A 20,083-nucleotide genomic window follows, 5' to 3' on the forward strand; every position below is an offset into this window, starting at 1 on the left:
GTTCAAGGTATTGACCCTACATATTGGATCCAAGGTATTGGTCCTAAGTGGTTTTGGTCCAAGGTATTAAGAAAGGCCTAAGAGTATATAAGGAGGAGAAGATCATTAGGCCAAGGTGTGAAAGAAATGTGATTCTAAGGAATACTTCTATCTGAAGTATATATATTATGTTGCAGGGTTATGTTTGGGATTAGATTTGAAATTTTCGTGTGCACCTTGAGTTCAACATTGAATCAGGAATCATGAGACTTGAAATGACTTATTATTGAATGATCTGATATTGGTTGAGACCAGATATGATTTTTTGTGCCTATTCTACTTGTTATCTATCACGATCTAGGTTTTTCTGAAGTCTGAAATTGTAGCAAAGTTTTGATTCAAAATTTACAAATCTATACACAGGTTCACCTCAACAAAAGCGCGTGTACACGTAGGCTCAACCCTTTCAAGTAGAGTATACAAAAAGTAAAGCTTCTGCTTAGATCTGACTAATCTATATGATCAAATTTTGTTGTTTTATTGTTGTTTGTTAATGAATTCCTGTTAGATCTAAACATAAAACTGTTGTATAAGGAAATTGAATCTGATTGATTGATTGATTGATAAGGAAGGGTGATCCTTGCTGCTATCTATTTTCGAACTCTATAATATGATAGTAGATCTTTAGAATGTCACTGATTGGTATAGTCTGTGGTTCAGAAGTTTATGATTCAGTATCTTTAGAGATATACGCAAGTTGGGTTAAAGGAAATAGCGTATACATGTAGGTTGGGTTTAACCAAGTAGTGTATACACTCTAATGCATTATTTTTGAGTTTACAACTAGTTCGGGATGATGATGCAGGGTTCTGCGTTTAGCACAGTGTTTTGGTGTTAGTGATCTGGTTGTTCAGATTAACTGAATATTGGTTGATGTAGTTTAAGTTTAAAAGGCTTTGATGGGTGTAGTGTGAAAATTTGATGAGACGTGGCCTCAAGCTTGTGGTTTTGTGATCCAGAAATATCCAATCTGAAAATTCATGAAACATGGTCCCTGGTGGAAGAGTGGAGTTTTCTATAGGCTGGCGCCTACGTACTAGTAAATATATTGGCTAGTACAAGAGCTAGGGGGTTGTAGCTCCCTTCTAGTAGAATCTGAAAATGAGAGAAGGTTGTAACCTTCTGTAGGTAGAAGCCTGTGTATTGGTATCTGCACCAGTACAATATTTTAAACATATTTTCTTATTATTAAAAGAAGACAAAGATGACAACAACAGGTGGTTTTTACCCACATTGGGTTTCCACCTTAAATCTTGGTGTTCATGTGTGTTTCTTATGTGTGATGCTTTATTATACATTTATTGCACTGTCTAATAAATCTCTGATATACTGGTTTAAGCTCAACACTTGAAAAACTATCTAAATCATAAGTTCTTTCCATATACACTGGTTTCTTTAAGCATAGTCGCGTGTACACGCTAGTTCACTTCACTGAAGTAGCGTATATTAATCTATTTGGGAAATAAAAATTTTGATCTAATAATACTGATTTGCTCCCATCTCAGTATTATTTCCACTTCAATATAGAAATTCCATAGTGCATGAGGGATAGTCCATCTAGCTCAGCCCAAATGCTACACAAATCTCATCCACAGGCTTGTAGATTGCTTCATGTGCTTTCAAGTTTAGCAGTTCCCTCTAGGACTGAGAACTCCTGATTTTCATGCATGGGCTTCTTCCTAGAAAGGGAAAAGGAAAAAGAAAAAGGTATCCCCACATTTTAGGGATCCATATTTAGCAGGTAGATGTTACTTGCAAAATTCATTTTGGAAACCTCCTGCCAAGTGTCGTTGTTTCCTAGATTTGTGGCATGCGCATCATAACCTCGATCTTATCAAAACTCATTCATTTGACACTGCAGATCTCATTCCTCACATCGTTCTTGGAGCTCTCACATCCTACATCACATCTAGGAGTCTTCGGCACATTCGACTCAACTTTTCTGGGTAAGTCCGCTCTTCATGTCTTTTGCTCATTTTTTGGCGCTTTTTATATTTCACCTTGTGTGAGTGTTGTTTTCTTGGTTTCAATGAATTCTTGTTTTCATTTTGATGTATGTTACCTTGTAGAAACATTGTTTTAGTTTTCCTTTGCATCTCATTGTTGTCACATGCATGACAATGTTTCTACACTTGCAGTCGCCGCTGCAGCAACTCGCTTCATACACATGCTCACTTTCCCATTTTTTGAATCTTGCACTGACTATTTGCATGCATGATCATTCACTCTTTCTTACACTCAGTCTCACCATGCGTTAAACCTTCTCATGTTTTCAGTCACCTGTCGGTGGGTCTGGGCTTCCTTGGCCCGGATGTTTCCTTGCCTAGCCAACAATACACATCCCTAAGAATGAAGGATCTACATGCACAAAACTGGCTAGAAATGACCCCTAGGCTTTCTTTGCACAATTCTGGGAGGCAGTTCCCAACTCGCCTAGAAATTGAGCAATGCAATTTGTTGGGTTTGCATGCCTTTGCTGACTGAAAATGTACATTTCACAGTTTTAGTGCTTAGTAAGCCAATTTGGACTATGCATCTCATAGTTCTAACAGTCAATCAAACTCTTGCCAACCCGGAATGTGCCTTGGACAGTTTTGGTGGTTAGCCTCCCAACCTCCCAGTGGAAATTGCACAATCTTCACAATTAGTCACATAGGTATGTTGCAAGTTAGTCCTCAATATTTTTCTAGTTTTCAATTGACAGATTTCTTACCATGAGTGTTGTTATGTCTCCAGGTGTCATATGAATTCATTTTCCTCTCAGTAGCTTAGGTTTGATGGCCTCTAAGAGAGCAGAGTCAAAGGACACCGTCGAGAGTGCAATTGGGGATACAGTTGAGAAAGTGTCCATGAGAATGCCTATCTATGAAGACACCATGTTGTTTATAAAGAAGGATATCAAGATGAAATGGTAGCGATATCATAGTGAGAAGCACCATCAACAACAACAGAGGGTGCAGACCTGCGCGTAATAGAGGAAAGAGGAGGGTTGTTAACAATGCAGAGGTGTAGTAAAGCTACAAGTTCAATGTAGATCCACTCGTGGTGAAAGAAACTTTGGAGATTGAGGCTAAGAGGGGACAACACAACAAGAGGATTTCACAAAGGCAAAGAGAGAAACAAAGGATGGAAGAAAAAAAGAAGGAGTTGCAAGAGTTGAAGTGGAAACTCAGGGAAGAATAGGAGTTGTGCAGAAGATAGAAGGAAGCGTAGAAGGAACAAGTACAACAAGAGGCATAGCATGCATAGATTGATGAAACTATGCCCATACAGGTTATAGATCCATCTGAGAAGTTGCCATATAGTAGACAAGGTGAGCAGTGCTATCAATCACATGCATGGGTGTTGGGGAGCATGGATCTGACTTTGTGCATGCATGTGATCCCACCAATTGGCACACTCACCGAGGTGAAGATAAAGAACCAAGTTCGACTGGAGGTGGACATGTACTTTGATGTGTTGATGTGTATAGCCACCAGTGCACACTTGGAGATAAACACAGACACCATGCATCAGTATATTGCTAGTCCAGTTGAACTCAAGGCTATGATGTGAATATTATCAGACGGGTTGGACATACATGCCAAACTAGTGTACTTGAATGCAGCAGAGGCAAGAGTTCACTTCCAAAAGGATGTCACCATAGAGTACATAGATACCATCATGGAATACCAAGCTTGGCATCAGTTCGCGACCTTTCAATCACCACGAGGATGTCAAAGAGTTGGTCTTCCCACAACTATCTGAGTCTTAGTGATGTATTGCATGGCTTGCTCAAGCCTATTTTGTATCATATGGGTAATATGTGTACATTTTAATGTAACATCTTGTAAAACTAAAAGACCAAGTGTCGATCGTAGAATGTAATAGTCATGTAGTAATTGAAGAGTAATGAGGTTAGGTGAAGAGTCACAAAGGGGTAATTTCAAGGGTCACCCCACCCTTTGCTATTTATAGGACCTCATAACTCATTGTAAGGGATTTTGGGAGCCAAGCTTCCTATAGGTGTACCTTAGAGAAATATTTCAGTGTATTGTAACGAGTCTTGGCTTCTCCCCAGTGCAGAGCTAGTATATCTTTTTGGAGGAGTTGGCGGCAGTGACTATAACATTCCATTGTCGGGACTAGTGGTTGGTCATAGTTGGATGTATGATTGGATCTTTCACTTTATTAATATAACAGAGCCAACTCATTTCATGCATATGTTTTTATTGTATTTCAACTAGCTTGGTTACTCTAATGATATATGTAGTTGTTGTTTATGCATGTTTGTATATATGTTTTCATGAATATTATCAAGATGTGTTGTTTCTTTAACCATCACTTTGGATCGTTGGCTAACCTTCTTTCCTACTTGTGATGTATCTCTCTCATGTGTTCCCTTTCAAGTTGGGTGTTGCACAGGTTTCTAAGGGGCACACTCATACCCCCGTTACGTGTGTTAGAGCCTCTCATGCACCTTCCTTGACTTGCTGCATATGTCACACCTTGCTACCAACAAGGACATCTTACTCACCTCTGTGCGCAACCGTGGTTAAGGCGATATCGTACTACCCACTACTGGGACTCATACACCAAACGGTCTGAGGTCTAGTTGGGACTTCTTACCAGGGAGATACCATGACATGTTGGCAGGTCCAACACCATCAACATTTTGGCACTAGAAGGACGGCCAGATGACAAGCTAAGTCCTCACATCCCGTTTTTAATATTTGTATATCTATCATGGATATCATTAGACTCCTCCCTCTATGGTGTCTATCCAGTGTTGAACCTACCGACATCATGAGGGATTTTTATGATCTCTTGTTGGAATTTATGTACAATGTTGAAGGTGAAGTGGCATGGCCTAAGTACTTACACGAATTCCTTAAATTCCTTGAGGATGCAGATGAGTTCGATGAAGTCAACCTCAACTCACTGCTTTCACACACACTTCGTGAATCCCCAAAATGATGGTGCCACAACCTTCCTCACTATTGATTGCACTCACTTATGTAGTATTGTGATCTAATTGAATCTACTTTCCGTCATTTTTGTTTGCTTGATGGGGCCTGACCCAGGTTTAGGTTTAACTATGCCAACGAGCAAAACCCTAAGTATTTCCCCTTTCAGCAACAACCTACGTAGTGCAGGTTGCACTCTCACTCGAAGAAGTATTGGGGATTGCTAGAACTAGGTTTCTACATCTAGAGGCCTGTGTGATGGTTTCTAAAGTTGTTATGACTTAGATATACCTTCACGCAAATCTAATCCTTTTGATAGACAACTATTGAAAACTTAACTAAACGACTTTAAAATCTTCACGAAGATACTTAGTTATATTTATTATGCATAAATATTATAGATCTACCAATTTCACACAGTAAATAAGCATCAATTCGCATTAAAGAGATTACAAATCGAATATACATAAACTTTATAGAGGCAAATACAACGAAACAGATGCATCAATTTCAGCCAAAAACAGTCATTATTAAGTATAAGCATTCAAATATAGACTCTTTATCCCTGCACACCTAGCTGTAGGGGCCCACGCACTCAGCTGTAGGAGCATTCCCCTTTCGCTTAAGTACAGGAAACAGACCTTTCCTGCCTTAGCACCTTGCCCTTACAATGATTCTTCACCTAAATTTATCTTCTAGACCTTCTATGAATCAACTACTTATAGCATTTTCTTTACAATACCATGGTTCGTAGACCATGGCCGGGTCTCAAAACAACTCTATCACCTACCCACCTAAGGGACTAAAGTCCCTTTGACTCTACTTAGCTTCATGCTAAAATTTCCACATTTCATGGAGACTTTACCTTCGCTACAAAAAGATATTACAAAAATGACTCAAAACCTCAACAAAATTGACTCTAGGGACCCTATCCCAACAGGCCCTCAAAAACAATATGGTGACTTGCCCTCGATTGACTCAGTTGGTACATATACCTTGTTGCGAAGTTAACTAAACTTGATATGCAATTATTCTATGTTAGTAAAGCCCCGCACCATGGCCTGCTGCACTTCATCTACTAGCTTTTCTATAGTCAAGCCTTCCATCGCTAGGTGCATCATTCTTTGTGTCTATTGGAGTGTCTTCAACTTGTGCTAGATTGATAGAGTAATATGGCATGCTTACTCTCTCCATGGTTGTATTCTCAATTTTAAAGTGACCTCATTTCTCTACAACTCTTCAATTTGTGATTGTAGCTTTTTTTCTTCCTGCAATCGAGCCATGGCGGCTTCACTGGGAGAGCAATACCATACCATGTGGGTTCATATTGGTGGATATATATTGATGAGAAAATGGCATAATATATTGGGGGATATATAGGGGTAAATGATTTTTTATATTGGTAGGTATAAAAAATGGAGCTCAAATTCAATGAAAAAATATAAAGGTGTATAAGAAAATGTTAATGAAAAAATGGATACCCACAATATTTAGTGGAAGTAGGGGTTTTTTAAATTGGGAAGGCATATTGGGTTTGTATTGGTAGGGGGTTAAATAATGTGATTGCTAGGGGTATTTTCCAATATGTAGTCAAATTGGGGGTATTGTTTAAGATGTCAGGAACGCACGTGATAGGTCAGAGATTCTTTGAGTGATTCCCCTGTGAATCAAACAAGGTACTGGATTGGCACCAAAGTGCACAGAGTCACCCTAATTTCATGAAACTATCACTATGTCTCCCAGATGTCTGTGCCAAGTTTCTCAGGTTTGGATCATCCTGCAGAGTTATCCATAGATCCATGGCATGTTTGAATATCAGTGTGTAGCATGTGACTTTAGCATCCAAAGTGCCCATGCTTTTCCTGACGGCTACTTCGCACTTCTCTTGGACCTCTAGCGGAGTGGTTGGGTACAATTTCAATTGCAACTGTGAGATCTTCATTTGAGACTCCAAGGTTACTTGGCTGATCTCATCCATCAATTCTCTGACTATGATAGCTAACTTCTAAATCTTTACTGTTGCTTTTGCATCCTCTAGAATGTGAAGTTCTAGTATCTTCTTGCATGCCTATGCAATTGCTGCCTCCGAGTGGTGGATTTGTGTGACCATTTCTTCCTTTTCTTTTAGCACCTAATCCTTTTTTGTGAAGATATGCTCATTTTTCATCTTGACCACACTTAAGAATGAAAGTGTGTGCTTCTCCCTAATCCTGAGCTCATTTGAGAGCCCCTGATGAAGTGTACAGAGGAACTAAATGGGCAGCACAACTAAGTTGATATCCACGTCCTTGATCATTTTGAGCTAGGAATTTTCCTCATCTACATTTGCGCACAATGATCCCTTTGGTAGTGGAATGACTCTAAGGTCCTGAGTCCTGTCTGTGTTTAGCACCAACATGCTAACACGTTGCAGGCTTTCTTGAATCCTGCTTGCTTGTCCCATGCTCACCTAAATACAACCTATTTGAATCTACAAGTCTCCTAGATTCTTCTGGATGCTCCCCAGCATCTGCATGTAATGATGCTCGAACTGTGTCCACAACTCTATTGTTTTGTCGCGAATGTTGTCGCCACTCTCATCCAAGTCCCCCTCAATGAGGATGATTGGATCTACATGTGCATGCTTATCATATTTATGCTTCTTTCTAGACCCGGAAGTGGTCTCCTTGGTCCACTTTTGCAATATAAATGGAGTGCCATACTCCCCACCATTGCCTCCTTCCTACTCGAACCCTTCACTATCCGCAGTATGTTGAGAAGTGGATTCCTCAAATTCCTACGTGGCCTCTTTCATGGAACGCCCCTTATTAGTGGCTACCTTAGTAGCAACTTCCTTCTTTTCCTATTTGCTTTTTCTTGGCCTGTTGCCTCCTCAGCCTCTTTCCTTTTGTGTGTGGCCTTCTTGTGAGTGGCCACCTGCGTAGCTTCCTTTTTCTGCTGTGCTGTTGTGGCTTGCGTTATCACTCTAAAATTTCCCTAGGGTTTTCATGTTGTGTTTAAAGAAATAATAGAGGTAACGAAAAGCCTACTTTTGAGATCAATATTGTTGGGCATGGGATCCCCCGTAGTAGGTTTTGGGGCTCAAAGCCCAAGTTTTGGTCAAAGATGGTGAAGAACTCCACAACGTGTGAGCGCGGATCACGAAGAGTACAAATGAATCATAGGGTTGTCCACCCTAAGCATTGTATTGTAATTTAATGTAAAGTGGTGTCAGCCTACCCATGGTCCGTGGACCATGGGATTGTATAAATAGAGTGAGGCTCTAAGTGTAAAGACAACTAAGTTAAGTAGAAAAAAGATAGAGATAGAATAGAGAAGGCATGGTAAAATCATAGAGTTGAATCTGAATTGTACTGGGTTGTAGTGGTAGGAAGAGGCTCTACAGCTGAGTGCACAGAGGCCTGGTAGAGTCCGCAGCTGAGTGCGCAGACCCCTGCAGTTGAGTGTGTAGGGCGGAATCGAGTCTGTACTTGGGATTGAAAGATAATAAAGAGAATTTTATTCTATGCATCTATTCTGGAATCTTTATGTTGATGTTATACATTACATTTACTCTATTTATTTATTGCATCCACTTGATGAATACTCGTATGAATGCTTATATGTGAATTTAATCTAAGTAATCATCTAACGGAGACTAATTAAGGAAGACTTGGGTAACTAACATGGGTCACGCTGCGGCTAGAACTATGGGAAGATAGTATCACAAGGCACAGGGTACCCACAGGTGCATGTAGCGCAGTAAGTGCAAAGGTTGGACCACATACCAATCCCTTCATCTTAGAAATTCCCAAGGTGTGGAAACCTGGTTCTAGCACCCTCCCATACTACTTCGGGTGAGACGTCAATCTGTGCTCTGCAGTCTGATGCCAAAAAGGCCAGTAGTACCAGGCTTTGCTTAGCTAAATCACTTCTGAACCTAGGTCAGGCCCCACTAAGCCAACAAATGGTTCCGTTGCTAGGACCAAGATTTGCATAAGGGATGTCTGATGTCGTGCAACTAGAACCCTACAAAGAAAGAAATTGAAGACTGGTTGGATAAAAAGGTTCATGAGTTCATAGCGCAGGAAAATAGAAATTTACAAGTATCTAAGGAACAGTGGTTGGATTGCTACTTGTACACTGAAATCCACGAGATTTTCTTTGCATATTTTCCATCGGAGCTATATGAATGGATTGCGAAGTTAGCAGATAGCCAAGGAAGATGTAGGTTCGACCAACCACTAGTGTGGACTCTAGAACTAGTGTGTAGACTAGAAGCCTTAGAAGATAACATAGCATGAGCTGTGGACCACTGGCTTGACCGAATAATAGGAGGATTTATCACTGAGTTTGTGATGGACACGACCATTAGTTACAACATGGTAGAGCAATGTTTTCTCAAAGGACCGCAAGGTAAGTATATTAAATCTTTGAACACCTGGATTAATATGTTGTTATGTGAAAAGCGAGTTATACGAACAAATTAATGTTTGGGACTACACAGAGCGGAAAGATCTACAGAAGTGGGAGTAATGAAGAATTAGAAATAGTCCCTTAATTTCACCATCATGGGAGAGTGAGGATGAGCTCGCAAAGGTTTTTCTGAGAAGAAGTGTGATTAGTTTGATAAGGCAGCAGATTTTGCAGTTACCACCTCCACCCACATCGCCACCTGCTTCACCTCCCTCACCTCCATCTCCACCCACTCCACCTCCACCACTTCCATGATTTAGTATGGTGAGCGGGATCAAATTATCAATATCCAAAGGGGTAGGGAATGAAGATCTGGACCAATTCTGGTTCATGGTAAGAGCAGTATGAGAAACACAAGGTGTCACAGATGAAAATATTAAGAAGTCTACATTGGTAAGCACGTTGCAGGATCGCGCATTAACGTGGTACATCAAGAACTCTAATGACCACCCAAACATAGGGATAACAGAGATCCAGAATGCGATAAATAGGGAATTTAGCAGAACAAAGTTAGAAACACAATTAATCATCAGGTTTAAAGAGATCGCGATGCTCCCGGGCAAGACCCCTTGGGATCTAGATCAATGGCTAAAGACTATGATCCATGAAGCCAATATGACGTTAATAGATAGATAGCATCGCACATGGTTTGTAGCATCTCTGGCACCGCACTTGAGGATGGCACTGTCACAGCAGAAGCTTTCCACCTAGGCCAAAGTATTGGAAATGGAAATGAGATTGCATGAGACCCTGATACAAGACCCTGGGTTGGGAGTTCAACAAATCCACTCGCAACTATAGAATTTGTGTTTGGAAATGCAAAGCTTGAAGTAGGATAGGGCACCACAGCCAGAGGCAAGCGAGGAAGCATAATGCATAAAGTGCAAAATCTAGGGCCATGACAAGGATCACTGCCCAGTAATCATGAACTACTTGGCAGGAGGAGGGCCAATTCCGCTGAAATTGGAGGCGTAGGTAGGGTCGAGTGCAACACTCGCTTTATGGTGTGCGTGTTAAACACACATGGACAGCAAGAGAGATATGAAAGATAAAACATGCAATTACATTTTTTATTAACATGAGATATACATTTATAGTACAATATGTGACTCTTGGGTTTCAGATCCCAAGGTCTCTTGGACTGCTTTGGTCTATTCGGCTTCCACACTAACCCATTTAGGATTAGGTGTCCAACATTCCCCCCCTTAATCCGAAGGGTTATGTATGAGTCCAAGAAGAGAGCTGTAATACAAAATGTGCAAAAAATGCATGGCAGCACTAGGCTGAATGTGCTCTATGAAATTTTGGTATAAAGGGCAGTGGTTTAAGGATGACCACCAACACTGGAACGCTTAGTGCAGTTCCCAGAACTCTTCCAAAACTGGCAAGAAACTGAAGTTTTCTGCTAGAGGAAGTGATCCTATTGTTTTAAAGAGGGAAACATTCAACCATAAAAGGGAGGTCTCACCCCGCATAAAAGGTAAAACTTCAACCTAAAAAGGGAAGTCTCAACCTGTGATGGTTTAAGGATGACCAACAACTCTGGAATGCTTAATGCAATTTCTGGAACTCCTCCAAAACTGGCAAGAAGCTGGTGTCTTCTGCTAGAGGAAGTGTTCTCAATTTTGTTCCTGGAATTTTTCCAAAACTGACAAGAAGCTGAAGTCTTCTGCTAGAGGAAGTGTCCCAGATTTCCAACTGAAGGCATGTTCAGGGGCATCTTTTCTTCTGGTTACAACTCTAAATCTGGTATGGCAGGTTGTGGCTCAGGCTCGCTTGATGTGGCTTTGAAGCTTGTAGATGACTATCATTTCCCCTCCTGTCAGATACAAGGTGAGAGGATGGAGAAAACTCAACTGGAAGACTGTTCAATATTCTGGAACAAGTTCTGACGTGTGTTTGGAATATCTTCTTGGCTGTTGATGCCCATTGCCAAGAAGCGATCCATCTAAGATGAATCTTTGTTCTTGCAGGACGTTTATTTCTGAAGCATCTATGTGAAGAATGACTGGTTTTATGACAATGCTTACATGGATGAAGATCAAAACAGTGATCTTTCAAATGGCCAACTCAGTCACAATGTTGGCATTTCACGATCTGTTGTTTTTTTTGTTGTTGTTGCGGTGGAAGAGGGGCAGAATTTGGAACAGCTGAAGCTGAACTGTCATGGGGAGCAGGTGAACTATCATGAATGAATCTGGCACTCTGAAATTGAAAGGGCTTGGCTTAGTCTGGAATATGAAAGGACAAGTCCTTGTCATATCCAAGACCAGTTCTATGCTTGTTGTGGACAAGCTGTTCCCAAGGTCTAATGATGGGCTTGGGAAGTGCAGACTGAGTTTCTGCATCTGCATGTACAATTGCTGCTTTATTTGAATGAACTGTAACATTATTGACTTGCTGCTGATGGGTGGTTGTATCAATGTTCTGAACAAAAACAGGTTCAAAATGATGTCTATTTTGATGTAGCTCTTCTTGCTGTAGCTGTGATTCAAGCTGCAAAAAATCAATCTTTTCCTGTGCATTTTGTAGACATGTCTGAATTTCTGAGAGAAAATCCTTACTGATTTTGACTGTCCCATCAACAGTGGAAAAGATTAGACTATTTAATAACTGTAATGCATCATCAATTTGCTCCATTTAATGACAATGTTGCACAAATATCTCACACAATGCCAAATAACCGCAACTTTAAAGAATATAGACAGCCCCCAATGCTTATGAACATTGAACTCTGTCGTTCCAATTAATCCTCCAATTGATGAGGGTGCCCTTTTAACAGCTCAGACCACATTAATAGAAATGTCTCAGTTCTTTGATGGAATGGATGAGGATGGAAATCTTCGAAATACCAATGGACATGAGAAACCTTTGGATGTGCCTCTAAAGTGCGGGCAATCCTTAAAGTTGTTGAATTTTGTTGTTGTACATGAAGATGCAGGGTCTTTATGCCACGAAGAAACAAGTACGCTGCATTTGGACTTAATACACCTCCCAAGACATTGTGCAAAGCACGTACTATGCCAATAACCTTGTTTGAACCACTTAAACTGCCTGCAAGAACATCATTATGACCTGCAATATATTTAGTTACCGAATGCAATACAATATCTGCGCCGAGTGCTAACGCTTTCTGGTTAACAGGCGTTGCAAAAGTACAATCTATACAAACCAATACACCCTTTTTATGACAAATCTTGGAGACCAGCTCAATATCAATACATCGAAGATAAGGGTTTGTGTATCAAATGAATTAAGCCATCATTCTTCAAACAACACTGGGAGCCAACAGTTCAATGCGTTATGGACGCTACGTATTCACGCTTAGAGAGAATTCGAATCCAAGATAACAAATTCTCAGAAAAACTATGCCGCATGTCCACCAATATTTCTCCAACCAACACTTATGCCAAACTAACATACATACTCGACGACCAATGCACATAGATTAAAAGAGCAGGTTTGATCATTCAATGCAGGTATTCACACCATATAACCAGCATATTGCGTTCAACTATTCAACTTTGCATTCAACATACCATGGAACATGCACGTTTGCCACACGAGATATACGGGAATACATTTTCCACCCTTGCAAGAGTCACAACAACATTACTTGCAATGCCAATGCGTCAATATGAATCTGGAAGGTCATAACAGTGTTATATGAACCAAACAACGCAAACACATATATAAAGCACTGAATGGATATTATTCAATGCACCAGCAGAATTGGATTGTGAATCAATGGAGTCGAAATATTTAGTTTTCACCATCAAACAGCTCAAAATCACTAGTTTTCTTTTTCTTCAAATCGCCATCGCACACTGTTAAAAGGCTCGAAATGATCCCCTTTGCCACAAACAACTCAAAATACACAGTTTCCACCATTAAATTCTCGATATCAATATAATTTTCACATTGGAGCAAAAGCACAGCCACTTTAAGGATTTTGAGCAATAAATTTCATCAGAAAATGAATTGCGTTACCTTAGTATGAGCCTCTAGCCATCAAGTTCTCAGGCAGGCAGCCGCCACTGCAATTGGGTTGTGCTGCAATTCATCACCCCCTTTGAAAATCTGATCTACAGCGTCAAATTTCTTTCGTTGCTCGACACCACTATATACTCGCTCATTCCTAAACTTCATTCCTCCATATTCATCAAGAAAGTTGCCAAGAAAAGGCCTGCTGCCTTACATGGCTTAAACTACCCAATACTCTGCCTACTTTGCACCCGACTGACGGGCTTAGATCCTCTCGCGGTCTCAGATTAAACTTATTTTAATCATTAATGGCAATGACATGAAATCTCATTCTTCATTTGTGGTTTTAAAAACTCAGGCAGATTTTACAATTACAATTATTTCCACAACTCCGAGGATCGTGACAAATGCCGACTTCGGTCCTCTTATTTTCAAAATATAAATACTGCTCTCAACTTTTCTTCTCTGCATTCCATAAAATGAGATTTTGTTTATACGATTATAAATTTGTACTGCTCTCACAGCCACGCGTAGAAGCATAAATGTCAAATCAAATCAGTCTACATCTGACAATTCGATTGGTCTGCGAGGTCTCATCTCTATCAAATGAACAACTGGTCGTTGGGCGGAAAGGATACATTCACATCATGTTCAGGTTCATGTACTTAACAGCATATTGTTTATCCAGACTAGAAGAAACATACATATGGCCAAAAGAAGAGTGCAATCCCGGAAAACTTAAAAGTGCCTGAGGGGCAGAGCTAACAGAGTTTGCCAGCAAAATAAAACTCAGAGTGCTGTATGTGTACAGCGTTAATACTCATTCAGTTTGAATTTCTTGGAGAGCGTCCTTCAATGAAGAAAAAAAAATTGAAAAATGAATACCTCTCTGCAAGCAGGCTGAGTATCCGCCGGACAGCGCTCAGTGGACAGATGCGTTAATGGACAGAGCCCAAAGGCGCAGGAATATGGAACGGTTTTGGATTCTGAGCGAATTCAGGGCAGCACAGGTGTGGCAGAATGACAGAGGCGTTCTTCTGCCTTCCATCAGTTCAGGATAGCATGGACAGCGCTGGTCAGAACAACGCTTCTTTCAGGAACGTTCATGGGCAGTGAGGCAGAGAGCACAGGTACTATATCAGGCAAAGAGCGCAGGTACAGAGAGTGCAGTTATAAAAAATCTATGACACTGATGCAGTGAGACAGTGTTTGCAGTTGGTCTCTTGATAGAGGGCGCAAGCTTGTATAAAGGAATATGGTAGAAATAAACTGCATAGAAAGGCCATAAAAAAATGGCTCAAAAATAATTATGCAGGGCAGGAATACGCCTGCTTTGATACCATGTTAAACACACATGGACAACAAGAGAGATATGAAAGATAAAACATGAAAGTACATTTTTTATTAACATGAGATATACATTTATAGTACAATATGTGACTCTTGGGTTTCAGATCCCAAGGTCTCTTGGACTGCTTTGATCTATTCATCTTCCACACTAACCCATTTAGGATTAGGTGTCCAACATGTGCTATCTATCAGATAGGAGGGAAACACATGACGAACAATTTTCGTTTGCTGCGGAAATATACACAGACACCCCAACAATTGTTTTGTAATTTCTGTAGGTCGGTAGGCCACAATGAGCGTAGTTATTGTAGTTACGAGCTAATGATGGATCATACCCCAACCTATAGGATGCAGACCGAAATGCGAGCCCTCAACCTAGATACGGGGATGGCACGCACTAGATTTCAAGGGAAAGGACAAGTTTGAGGTGGAATAGGACCAGGAAGGGGCTGCAGACAGTTAATTTGTTACAATTGTGGAGGACCAGGGCACTATGCCTGTGATTGTGCCAACTCGACGAGGATATCTTATTCGTATTATGCTCAGTTTGATCATGAAACAATATATTGTCATACGTTGATCACAAAGATGTGTGAAAAAGGGGTATTCCATCCTCGCCCGACTCAGAATATACAAATGATGAGGTCTAAGCTCCACAAAGAGGACCCAAATGTAAACATGATGCTCAGAAACACTACGGCCATGGGAGAAGATATAGGGAAATAGCTAGAGGAAAGTACATGGGTTCACAAGGCTCCTGTAAAAGGACCTGAGTTTGACTTAGAACACATAAAGGAGACATTCATGGAAGCTAACAAGAGCTTCACGGAGGCCTCCACTTCAGGTAGTAAGTATCAACTAGAGCTAGGAATGGATCCTTCAATACTCACTACCTTTCTGGAGACATGCATGAAACTGTTGCGCGACAAGGAAGTTAAAGGACTACAGGAAATGATCACCAGGTGCACAGGGTCAGTGGAACTCCGCATCGTCTGGAAATTGGAGAAGCATGCATTGCGCACTGGAAGGGAAATTAGGTTTACTACACAGATTGGGGAATATGAAATGGATCAGGTGATCCTAGATCTAGGTTCAGATGTGAATGTATTACTGAAGCAAACATGGGAATGCATGGGCAGGCCCACATTACAATGGTCCCCTATTCAATTACAAATGGTGAACCAACAGAAGGTTTTGCCCATGGGGAGGTTGCAAGGGGTAATAGTTGATATTGAGGGCACGAGCTCGTAGGCAGATTTTGAAGTAATAGAGATTATCGATGACAATAATCCCTATTCTGGTTGTTAGGAATAGACTGGGCCATCGATATGAACAGAGTCATCAATCTGAAAAAGCGCAAAATGATCTTCGAGAAAAATTCACTACGCGTAGTAGTCCCACTAGACCTAGCTGAAGGAGCGCGCTACACTAAACCAGTGCATGACGATGAAAGCGACGATGATATTGATTGTATTTACAAGAAAAATTCACAAGACTAAGATTGGGTGAATATGATTATAAATGGGAGGATCTCGTGGGAGCACGAAAGCTCCCACACTTCGGATTCAGATGAAGAAGTAGAGCGCTGGCAGAATCGGTTGCACGAAGTGACAATGCTGAATTACAACATGATGGTTAGATCACTGTGCTACATGAAAACAAAAGAAAGAGAGTTGCTGACATATGATGGATTGACAGTAGTGGATGAATTCCTGAGAAAATTTGAAAGCACGGTACCAGAACAACAACGATTCAATGCGTTGAAATGGGCACTGCGCGCAACACCTGCACAATTGTGGGGTACACATCAAGGAAATTTTGAGGACTAGCACGGATGTAGAAGGATGATGTGCCTACTGTTTAGGAAACGCAGCTATGGTTAGAAGAAAAATATGATGGACGAGATGACCCACATATGCACCTCGTGAAATGGACCAAGGTCTATGGGGAAGAACCACAACCCTAATGGGTACACTTATTCTACCATACCTTGGATGTAATACCCATGAACTGGTATACTAAGACAAAACTCTGACATGGTACAAGTGAATGGGATGTCTTGTGTGAGGTATTTTTGTTAACATTCACATTTTAAGACTGCTGGTTGGATACTGTTGACGATGCGTTGCAACCACTAAGAGTCGCCATCTTCAAAATACCACAGGAGCCATTGGAAATGCTGCAACTAGTATGGGCAACCTAGTTAAGCAGTGCCCTAAAATTTTATAATGTGTAGGTGCAGGAGGATGATAACGACCCCCGAAATATTGATATTCTAGAAACTAAAGGTTACTGCGAGGTTTGAGGAAAATCAATTGAGGATCCTGACATCACATTGTTGCTAAAAACAAAGAAGGTAAACATTGGCACAGAAGCAGAGTTGAAGTATGCGACACTGGGAGACTATTGGGATGATGCTATGGTATATAAGGTCGCTGAGTTATGCTGCGAATACCAAGAATTGTTCCGAACCAAAATCACGAACTTAAAAGGGATCGTTGGCGATTTATGGATGATGAAGATCACCTTGAAACTGAACGTGAAGCCAGTTAAGAAGCAGCCTTACCACTTGAACCCAAAGTATAAAGAAAAGGTCTACGATGAATTAAACAAAATGCTCGTAGCTTGAATTATCAAACCAGTGGAAGAATCTGATTGGGTGACTGTATAGTTTTGCGGGAGAAAAAACATAAAGGTGAAATAAGAATATTTGTGGACCTCAGGAAGCTCAACGACACCTGTGTCCATGATCCATTCCTAACACCATTCACAGATGAAGTATTGGAGAATGTTGGCAGTTAAGAAGCTTACTCATTTACAGATGGCTTCTCAGGGTACTATTAGATCAAGATTGCGTCGGAAGATAGGAGCAAAACAACCTTCACAACAAAATGGGGCTGCTTTCACTACACCATTATGCCCTTTAAACTAAATAATGCGCCAACAATATTTTCAAGCGTCGTGGTGACGATTTTCAAAGAATACATCCACAAGTTTTTTAGGACCTCACATTGTCCCTTTTTGACCATATATTTTGCTATTATGTCATCAGTTTTCAACCTATATTTAAAGTCCTTGTTATTTCTTTAACCCACTTTCCAAAGGTATACAATATTTCTTCTCATTACTATACGTTTAATCTATTTTACATACAATTACATTACTTTCATAGTTTATTGATTGAAACAGATAGTTGCTGAAACAATTATCATTTTAGTTTACGTTGCTGAAATAGCCCAAATACTGCAGGGCTATTATTACAGGTCATGTTGCTGTAACAGTTAGAACAAAGAGCAAATCCCGTTGCTAAAGCAGTTGTGATTTGCATTATAGATTCGATAGCAACAGAAGAAGATCATCGAAGGAGCTGCCACATTGGTTGTAACTACTACATTCTAAAGTCAGCATTACTATAGCCATTGTAACAACATTTTGTTAATGGGAAAACTGATTTCCCTATTTTGGGTTAAAAGATAGGACTTACAATGTAATTAGTTGTAATAGATGTCTCCTCTTTAAAAAGAGGAGACATCTACATTAGAGGGGGACGTACAGACTACAGAAGGGCTTTTAGTTGAAGGAAAAGAACTGAATTCCTTTTGTAACATGAAATTTTGATGGATGAATAAAGTACTATTCTAAACATTTCCTTCCAGTTCTAGTTCCTGGGGAATCTTGTGAGAAGGATAGGGCCCACCTTCATCACAAGATTCACCCATTACATTTCTGCAGTGTGTTGAGTGTGTTTCCTATCCATACCTTGTTAAAAGTTTTGTTTACTGAATGTGCTTATGCATTGTTCCTGAACTCTGTTTTCCAATTGATTGCTGCATTAATTAGCCCATTTAAAGTTAATTCATGAGTGTTCCATTGGCAGTTGAGTTTACAGAGTGAGTTGGCAAGCATGGTAATTAGAAATAGGTGTTGAAGGTTCCTGCTTTGGGAACAAGGTCCTATTCTCTGTTATAGCATAGCTAGTACTTTCCTTTGCAGATTGATTCCTTTTCCATTAGATTACTCCTTCAATGAAATTGAGCATACTTTAGTGCGTTTCCACAATATATTGTTTTGGCTGTAACTTAGAGTGGAGCTTCAGTTTGCTTAGAGAAAGGTGTGACTAACTTATTGATTACAACTTCTATTGCTTTTGGGATTGAGCACATACAGTGCGTAGTTGCCTTTGAAATAAACAGACTTCCCTGGGTTGACAATTTATGTAGCACTTAGTTGTTTGAATTGATAAGCAATTAAAGTGACCAACATAGTTCTTGGAGGTCTAACTGGATGATTAGAATATCTTTGGATTAGTTAAGCACCATGTAGTGAGCTTACGGTTGATGCTGGATACTTGTTGCTGACACCAGATTGCACTTAACCTTAACAAGTGCACCTTCCTTGTTCCCTTTGGAAACCTGGAAGGCCATGTGTTCTGTAAAAAGGCCTGATGGTGGACCCTATGAAGATTGCTATTATTCTGAATCTGGAAGCACCGCGTAGTGTTAAACAATTATGCGCTACTTTGGGGCAAATTGGATACTATAGAAGGTTTATCAAGAGTTATGCCAAAATAACCGCACTGATGGAAAAGCTATTGAAAGAAGATGTGACATATTGCTGGAGTGATGATTGCATGAAGAGTTTGGATGCCCTAAAGGGGAAACTGGCCTCTGCACCAATTTTTGTCTTCCCGAAATGGGACGTAGAATTTCATGTACATGTTAATGCGTTGTGTATCGCGTTGGGAGCCGTACTCACTGAGGAGGGTGTAGAGGGTGTGGATCACCCGATCGCATTTGCAAGTCAAAGATTGTCCAAAGCAAAAAATAAATACTCTACCACCAAATGCGAGGGGTTGGAAATGGTGTATGTGCTCCAGAAATACTGACACTGTTTACTTGGAAGACATTTCAAGATGTATACCAACCATTCTGAGTTGAAATACTTGGTGAACAAGCCTATGTTGGGGCCGCATATGCAAATGGCTCTTACTATTTCAAGAATATGATTTTAAGGTCATAGTCAAGCCAGGACACTTAAACGCAGGACCAGACCACTTGTCATGAATTGAGACAGGCGAGGAATCAAAAAATTTGGAGGAGGGACTACTTGATGCACAACTCTTTGCAGTACGCATCACAGACAGACACTTTGAAGATATAATCCATTTTCTAATAGCAGGGACTATGCTGAAGGAGTACTCAATCCAATAGAAGAAGGAATTGGTGGTGAACGTGGCGAACTTTTCTGTCATCGCAAGGCACCTCTACAAGATGGGAAACGATGAGATATTGCAAAGATATGTACCTAAA

This window comes from Pinus tabuliformis, chromosome 7 (assembly GCF_031772625.1).
Source record: "Pinus tabuliformis cultivar Carrire ecotype Pingquan chromosome 7, CPIR1, whole genome shotgun sequence".
In the NCBI taxonomy this organism is placed as follows: Eukaryota; Viridiplantae; Streptophyta; class Pinopsida; order Pinales; family Pinaceae; genus Pinus; species Pinus tabuliformis.